Source organism: Mya arenaria, chromosome 16 (genome assembly GCF_026914265.1).
Source record: "Mya arenaria isolate MELC-2E11 chromosome 16, ASM2691426v1".
In the NCBI taxonomy this organism is placed as follows: Eukaryota; Metazoa; Mollusca; class Bivalvia; order Myida; family Myidae; genus Mya; species Mya arenaria.
Genome location: NC_069137.1, coordinates 39,546,252 through 39,555,155, shown reverse-complemented (window position 1 = coordinate 39,555,155; position 8,904 = coordinate 39,546,252). Strand labels below are relative to the sequence as shown.

The 8,904-nt window shown below is 33.7% G+C and overlaps 1 long non-coding RNA gene across 1 annotated transcript; it reads right to left on the bottom strand.

Moving 5' to 3' along the window:
* Positions 1-410: 410 nt before the first annotated feature.
* Positions 411-1,804, bottom strand: LOC128221805 (uncharacterized). The gene is made up of 3 exons (XR_008258990.1): positions 1,561-1,804; positions 1,160-1,202; positions 411-503 (listed from the first exon to the last, which is right to left on the bottom strand). It is a non-coding gene; the product is annotated as an uncharacterized LOC128221805 (long non-coding RNA).
* Between the last annotated feature and the right edge of the window lie 7,100 nt (positions 1,805-8,904).

Genomic DNA, 8,904 nt, shown 5'->3' with positions numbered 1-8,904 from the left:
CAGTGTTCTTAACAAACTGAATTAAAAGAGCTTATTCACCATTTAACATGCTAAGTGTTATCAAGCAGTTACATGAGGAAGAAAAAGATCGCCTATTCCGGAGTTGGTCAATTCATCATTTATATAAAAGGACAAGATAACTAACAAACATATCATAAACTTCCTGTTCGTAACAAAACACTGATTGATGCAACTCCAACCTGACCTGATTAATGATCACACGTCTGCAAACATTGTATTCTTTACAAGTAATATAAACTATGCAAGAACAAATTTGCTTTTTAATTACTCTTAATTTGTATATGAATGAAATATGTTGTAAAATGCAGAATTGTTTTAAGAAGAAAAAGTATATGAGAAAATAATCTTCATAATAGTCTTTTATAGTTTTTATTCAAGTCTATCTTAGAAAAAATCATATCCTGAGGTCGACAAATACAAGGTCAGATTCTTGTGATCTTTCCCGCCACCAACCCTATGAGTAATTCAGCTGCGTTGAACATCTGCAAAGAAAAAAAACACCAGCTATTCCGCTGGTACTCCAAAGGCTTTTTCACAATTATTCTTTCCGATTTTTCGTATACCGTAATATCTCAGACATAACGCTCTTGATTTCGAAACCAGGCATCGTTTATTCAAGGCACTCATGTGAAACTTGTATTGCTATAATCATGGTAAGTATGTGTTGAGTAAAACGTGGGACCTTGAGCGACCTTTTCGTCAGCCAATCTGATGACTTATTCTGTTTCTTTATCCCGGTTAAATTATATGTAACAAAAGGCAGCTGAACTTAATCTACTTAGTTAGAAGTCACCTGTAGATCGAATCCTCGTGAAACGTTTTGAAATTTAGACATTTTAGAAATATGAACTTAAAAAGCTTGTTCCGCTTTCTACAACCATAATACTTGATGTTGATGGAGGTATCTTCCTTATTCATCTGTGTCAAATGTGTTCTATATGATTGAACTGTATTTATATTAACATCTGCATTCAACAAGTCAAGATTTATTTAGTAGTTACACGCCACCGGCCCAAAAATATATAACATATAACGTCAACGAAACAAATGAGTTGTATCACGGTTATTAATCGATACTTGCGTATTGTTGAATAAAACGTGATTACCTCCCTTAAAGTTAAATATTAATATTCAATACCAGATTAAGGGATTCTCGAGGACTTCACAGCAAACGTCTTTGGCTGAAAAACACAAAACAAATCAACATTTGATGGCGTCCCACCTAAAGTAATAACTAAAACCATTAATCAGATAGTGGAACAAAGAGTAGATACATGACTTCATTTTTATTGCAATTTTCAAGGAATAAACAGGAAGCTTCGGGAAGCTTTTAAGAATGTTAAAATGGAAACACATATAACAAGAAACAAATAACACATCATTGTGCACACTAAGGCATTCGCTCAATCGTTGCAAATATGTGGTGAATACTAGGGGTCTTCTTGAATTTAGCACTGTCTAAAGCCTTTAACGCCAATTTCAATTAACTTTTGTTTGACTTTAAGTATCGATCTACATACAAAGAGCGTATATACGTACAACATATTCCACCGACAGTACAATCCATTTGTCGGCGTAAATGATATACGTTTGCGCGCCATGACTGCATTGTTGCTACACATTACAACTTGCATGGCACTGTTGCATAAACTTAACTTCAGTCGCAGTATTATCTACAATTGACACTCTCTCGTTCTGCAATATATTCATCGAATGGCTCTTACCTCCAAGCTAGCACTTACACATCAGACCGGTATCAAACAGATATAGCTTTATCGGCACATTATCGGATTTTAAAGGGACGCGATGTTTTAGCATCATATGTTTTGTCGGTCTGATATCGGCTAACTTCCTCTTGCCGCTTTCAAGCCGATTCACTGATCACCACTTCTTTCGCGATTGTTTTTTTTTTTTAAATAAATGAATAGAGACAACTAAATGTTCATGTCACAGCAAAGACAATCGCTTCAGCAACATTGTGACTTCATTTGTAGAAGATCGTTAAAGATTCAACTGTAAGATTACTTTTTTCAACATAAAAACAAAGTTAAAGTCTAAGGTCAATTAGCGCAAGATTCTGAGGCACCCAATATTACAAATTTACATAATTATTATTTTATAATGACAATATTCTATTCACTGTTATAACAATATGATGCATAATCATTTTAATGCAATACACATGTGTTACATATACAACAACATAATCCAGTTTTCTTATGCGGACATTTAATCAGGAACACAATTTGAGCGTACTAAAAAGGCTTTCTTTATAAACAAAGAAAGCAACCACAATTTTATTACCAAATTCAGAACATCCACTCTCACTCACACAACCAAATTCCCGTGTTAAGGGACACTTAAGTGACCACTTGAGTGGGACAAGGGGAGTGACATTCAAGTGACTTGTTCGTATTCACAAGCCTCGCTTACACGCCACTTCATCAATTGACTAATACTGTACAAATACATGTATGTTTTCATGATCATATCGGATTATCTGTTTGAATATGGTGGTGTTTATATTATACAATGTAAACATATGTTTGATTGAGATTCAATACCTTATTATTAGATATGGCGACCCGTTTTCCATTGTATCGTGTGATTGAAATATGCATTCGTATATAAAATTGCTTTTGTAGTCTGCATAACGATATTAATAATAATAATAATGACAATCATAATCCAACTAATGCCGCTTACATCACGCCGCTAGGCCGCTAGGCTGGTATATTCACGAACATTAAGCTGCCTATTAGTTCAGCCATCAATGAATTGCAAACACCAACACCAAGTCACCTGGGCGTTCAAGATTAGACCCAAGAAAAAGAAATATTTGACTGGCTCATGTACTTCAATGGATTATCCCGGTGTCTTAAATATTGACTGGGGACGAGGATGTCCATTATTTGTTCCAATCTGATATATTCCATCTTTCCTACTTGTTTTCTTCTTGTTTTGTACATTTATCACTCTCACTTATTCATATCGTATTAACATCCAATCATCGAGGGCTGTTCAAGTGGCCTAGCCGAGCACTCACAAATGTCCAACTCACGCAAAACTCTTGAGTCTCACTCACACATGTAAATACGGATATACCTTTCACTCGAAAATATCTGAACAGTTATGTGATTACAAATGATTAACTCATTAAGTGTGAGTGTGAGTGGATGTTCTGAATGGTTGCCTAAAGTGTTCAAAAGTCACAAAGGACCAGCAAAAAATAAATTTGATGCAAACAAAATGCGGCCAACTTATGCATATTAATAGTTTAAGAATTATATCATGAAAACCTACATAAATATAATACACTATTAGATACGTCTAAGAGATTGAAAAGAATATTTAATGTAGGACAAAAGGCAAATATATAAAGAATATTTGCAGAATTCAGCGTAAGATCGGTATTTATTTCATGAGTGATCACAGATAGAATATTTATACGAGTGGTGTAGCCACGAGTGAAAATATTATTTTTATGTTACCACGAGTTTTTATTTCAAGCATATATCGTTTTTTTTCAATATTTTCCCCGCTAGATACAGTTATGTGTCACGACAGTCACTTTCCATGGCCTCTTTCCGAAGGGAAGTGCCAGCGGCATATTCGCTGTGTCGAGTTAACTCTTATTTGCGCGAGCAGTGCGTCCACTAAAAATAGTTCCCTTCTTTCTGGAAAGAGTTGTTGCAACTGAACTGAATGTTAGATAAAAGACTTATACCAACGAAACCTATGACTTTTAACATTTATTCAAGCACGAAACAAGTGTTTAAGCAAAAGCATTGCGGAAAGAAAAACAATAACGCGTAGAAATACCATAGAATGAAACTGGAACATTTGACATATTGTTATACATTTACGAACAATTTCAACAGATGTTAACTAACAAAAAAAACTTATAGTGTGCATGCGGAAAATCAACGGAAATTTGTGTTCAGAGTTTTTTTGTGATGTTTATTTATTCACTGTCGATCTCAGTCTCCGGATTCTACAGTACGATATTTTTTCGCTGGATAATTCATTGCGCTGTGCAGCCACAAGGTGTTTTGCTGTTGAAATAACGAATTAAGTGGAACTTTAAAAAGTCGAATGCCACGCTTCCGATTAACGTTTGGTTTACGAAAATTCCCGGAGGAAATGTCGAGCAGACTTTGAATGTTTCCTTCGACGATAAGATATTGAAAATCGCTATGAACTTATGAAAAAAATAAGTCAAATTCAAAATGCTTCTGCATACATATATGTGGTTTAAGTTTGTAGGCAAAAATTATCTACAACTCTATAACTGCCACAAGTGGACAAGTAAATATTAAACCGATACGTACCAAGCGGGTTCTGTGAAACAGTGTATTACATGAAATAATTCATACATACAATGGCATGTTCTTTTTATAATAGTTAAAATCAATCGCAAAAAAAAAATTGTTTTGTTAAAATTACGACTTGCCCATTGTGTCAATTGCTGCACTGCAGATGGCAACAAACATGTATAATCTACTTGTAACAAACATGTACTTTTTCATGTCAAGGGAAGCAAATTTTACTCAAAGATGGAAACAGAAGTCCCGAGTTGTCTGCAGTGAAATAATCAAATGTTTTTTGTTCAATTAAACCAGAGAGAAATTATTAAGTTAATATTCACGAATAAGATTCATTTGTTCACCGAAATGCATTAAATAAAGTGCAAACACTTGCTTGTTCCTTTTTCTGTCTTAAATAGAGCAGATTGAACAATGTTAAAAGAGATGGTTAGGGTTAGAGTTTTAAGAGTGATATACATGTTAAATACTTAGAGGTTAATATACGGAGTAGCCGGGCCGTTGAGTGATAATTTGCCCGAGTGATTCATGATAACATTTTAAGCACGAGGGCCAATTAAAACTCAACGCCCGGCTACGCCGTGTATTAACCTCTTTAATACATATATTTGTATTTCTTATTCTGTAAGTTTGAAGGCTTCTTTTGAATCTTTACCTGCAATTCAGTTATGCAGTCTTATTTCCTTCCGGCTTGACTCCGGTTAATTTACTCACTCTCAAATTGAATTTACTTTTTGAGAGTCAGCCAAAAGGCAAACACTATTTTTTTGTAATTTCATGTTTCCATCAATATCAATTGTTCATCTTGAAACGATCCAAAACGTCTATCCATTTTGTTAGTTTAATCGTATTTTATTGTAAATAATAAACACACGTGGTATACATATATTCGACAAACAATATTATTGTACAATTGGGTTGGGCCACAAGTTATAACAACATTAGAAATTGGCCCTCCCCGAAATGTGTCAGACTATTGTTAGAATTGAAAAGTTATGACAATGTCTATATGCATGTGAATACATAAGTAACTTATAATGGTTCTATATTTAAAGTTCGAATAAGTACGAGATCCATTTTTGTTAGTACGAATCACTGACATATGTCGTTTTATGTCTTGAATGTCAAAATTTAATTAAATAAACATGAACACGTAGAAAGTAGAACGAATGTTTGTACTTAAACAAACAAATACCTCCTATAATTAATTCCAACATATTGTTTTCAAGTAGATTCTTAGTTCAATTTTACCGCTTCATTAGTTTTGTTTTTAGAATGGCAGCAGACAACACTGTATAAAAACGCCGCCGTAAAGTCCACACTTGTTATCAAACACAAGCATATTTTCCTAAACTGCATTCGCGTTTGTCTCCCATTAGGATTTTACTAATGAGTATGTTCAGGCAGGTTAATATATTGTGATAATTTAGTTGAGACATTATTTTACAGTCGCCAAACTGGATTTAAAAACGAATATTGAATTCATGTGCATACGTTCTACGGACCGCAAAATGATAATCGATAATCGGCCCGGGCCGCTAAACTGAATATTGCTGTGTCATGCAAATAATCGCGGAATCCCTGCAAAAATGTGCTACTATATATAGTAACATATGTATTAAATCAACATAATCATGTTTATTGTTTCATACGAGTTCTTTGAACGGCTCTAGAGATATGACCGTGGTCGAGTGCCGACGATTATGCCTTATTGAGATACTAAATATGGGTCGTCGACAATGTTATTCTTTGGGCTGAAGTTGACACACAGTCACCAGGCCAGCAGCAAATATTTGGGAGTGGAGGTATAAACAAATCCCAAAGCCTAGAGTAGAACGTGATATTTAAATACGGTTATACCTATTTACGTAGAGGTTATTATGCTGCGATTTGCATATATGTGCATTTGTTTAAAGAAATGGTCATAAACTGATATTCATTTCCTTGGGTGAATCCGATTAAATACAATATATATCTTACCTTAAATTGTTTAAAAACAATAGATTGACTCACAACGTAAATATTTGAAGAAAAATACTACAAAAATGAGTAAACATTATAAACAGCTTGAAAATTTTAATGATCAATAGGGCATTTTATTTTTATATTGAGATAAAAATGGTAATGGTAAAGAAAACCACCCATAAAACAGCTAAGACATGCACATAACGTTCACAGCAAGAACAATTGGACTTATTAAGATGTGCATAATTTTTTATTAATATATGTGTTATATTAAGCATCTCGGAGTCGCGCTATACCAATGCTTGAGTGGGGATTTACTGTTTTTATTTGACAGTTTTGAAGTCTTAAACTATACTTATGATTTTTTAGATGGCATAGTCCCAAAATAATACCAAGGAATAAACGAAAATGCAAACTCTGTAAAACATTCGAAGATTAATTGCATTTTCTTCTAGAATGTCCTTTCAACCATGAATTAAGACTTTCGTACATCAAGCGATTTATTGGCGCAATCCAAACATTCTGAAATTCATCAACTTGAAAAACTTAGTACGAGCGAAAATGAAAATATTCTTATAAAACTTTTTTTTTCTAGAAATGCTTTGAAATTCGTCATTATAAATATTAGACGCTTGTTTTACTTTTCCGCATTATAAGCGACTGCATTATGTCTTTATTTTGATTATACATTATGATTGACTTCGAGAGTTGTTAAACCGGATATGTTTATATAATGTATATGTTTGTATGATATGTTACTCATAGGCTGAACGTTTAAAAGTAATACAAATCTTCTCATTCTCCTGCTAGAAAAAATAATGAGGAAGAGATCAATATCTTTTGCAATATCTAATTCCATTTGTTTGACGCTGCCAAAACAAATAGTATTGTTTACACTTTTTTTTCTTCTTTTTTTCTGGACTCTTTCGTTTATTCAAAACAATAGGTACAACAGCATATACAAACATGCAAAGTTACATTCATACGCGTTCTTTTGTGTCGTTTTAAACACTACAAATATCGATGATTATAAACTAAGGAAAAAATAAAAGAAAAAAAAAACAAACCAACATGCAAGTATATCACATATTTTCATTTGTTTGCTTAAAATTTAAGTATTATTCAAGTATATATTTTCAATGAAAATGTAGAAAAAGTAGAAAACGTTCTACAACTGTCCAATTATTTCTTTCCATAACTGATAAGTTTGTGTTATAATAAATATCCAGAGCCAGTCTAAGGCTATTATTAAATCTATGTACTGTTGGAACTATTTTTTTTCTTTTACAAAGGAATGTGATTTTTTTTTTGAATTTTAGGAACAATAAATCAAAACTAAAATTAGTTTTTCCAGACCCTACCAAAACAAACATACTATTAATGACGACATTTGGATCAATGGAATACACTTTTTGTAAAATATGCTGTAGCAAAAGCTGTATTTATTACAATCCCCCCAAAAATGGTGCAGAGTTTCTTCACTGCTTTCACAAAAAATGTTTACACTTTGTTACAAAGTCGCTGTCTTCTTCCACTTGCCGAATGCTTCATCCAAGTATGTGCACGCCAATTTCGCATCCTCACGCGAACTACACTTTATATCTATAAACCCCTCTCCAAAATTAAAGCGTCTTCCAACTTCTATAAAGAACACACATGTTTGTTTTCGACCAAATTGTCTAATCATATGTAAAGGAATGTCGACATACGAGTTTCTTTCTGAACGCGTTATACGGATGTGTGTGGCGTCGAAGTCCAAAGAAGCGTTACCAACTATTCCACATAGCGTTGTAAAAGGACTTTCGAGGACTTCACAGATTACTTCCTTAGCTGAAAACAAAAATGAAATAACATTAGATTGAAGGCGTTGCACCCGAGGTAATAGACTAAGCCCGTGTATCTGAAATGGATCAAGGAGTGAATAAATGCTGTTTTAGTTATTACAGTATTCAAAAGGTAAACACATCTGGTATCTTTATAAAATGTTCATTTACAAAAAAACAATGGATAATTAAACTGTAGAAATAATCAGTTTGATCGCGTTTAAGTTATCATGAACTCAATGGCCATGCTGTATGCTCTATCATTCGCTTAAGCTCTTCCGTGTAGTATTGAACTATTATAGAACGTTATTTTTTCTGGCTTATAGGATATAAGGTATTACTAATACTATAATGTTTTGCTTAAAGGGAACGCTCAAGGTTTGTTAATGCACTATTTACGAAAATAAAAAATAAATAAAATAAAGTGTGGCAAATCTTAAGGAGTGTCAAAACTGGGATACCGATAGTTGGAACCCAGCAACAAAATACAGTTGAACCTCGTTGGCTCGAACTCCCAGGGTCCGGCGAAAATACCTCGAGCCTCGAAAATTTTGAGCCAAGCGTGAATGCGTACCTTCAGTATATAGAAATCGGTCCTTTACATCCACTTCGAGCCAACGAGGAATTCGAGCCAAGCGATATCGAGCCAACGGGATTCCACTGTATATGTCTAAAACATGCTAATATGCCAAATGGACAATTTCCTGTGTCTAACTAACATGTGATCGTGATAATTTGGCATGTGACTACGTCTTACTGACATGATATGT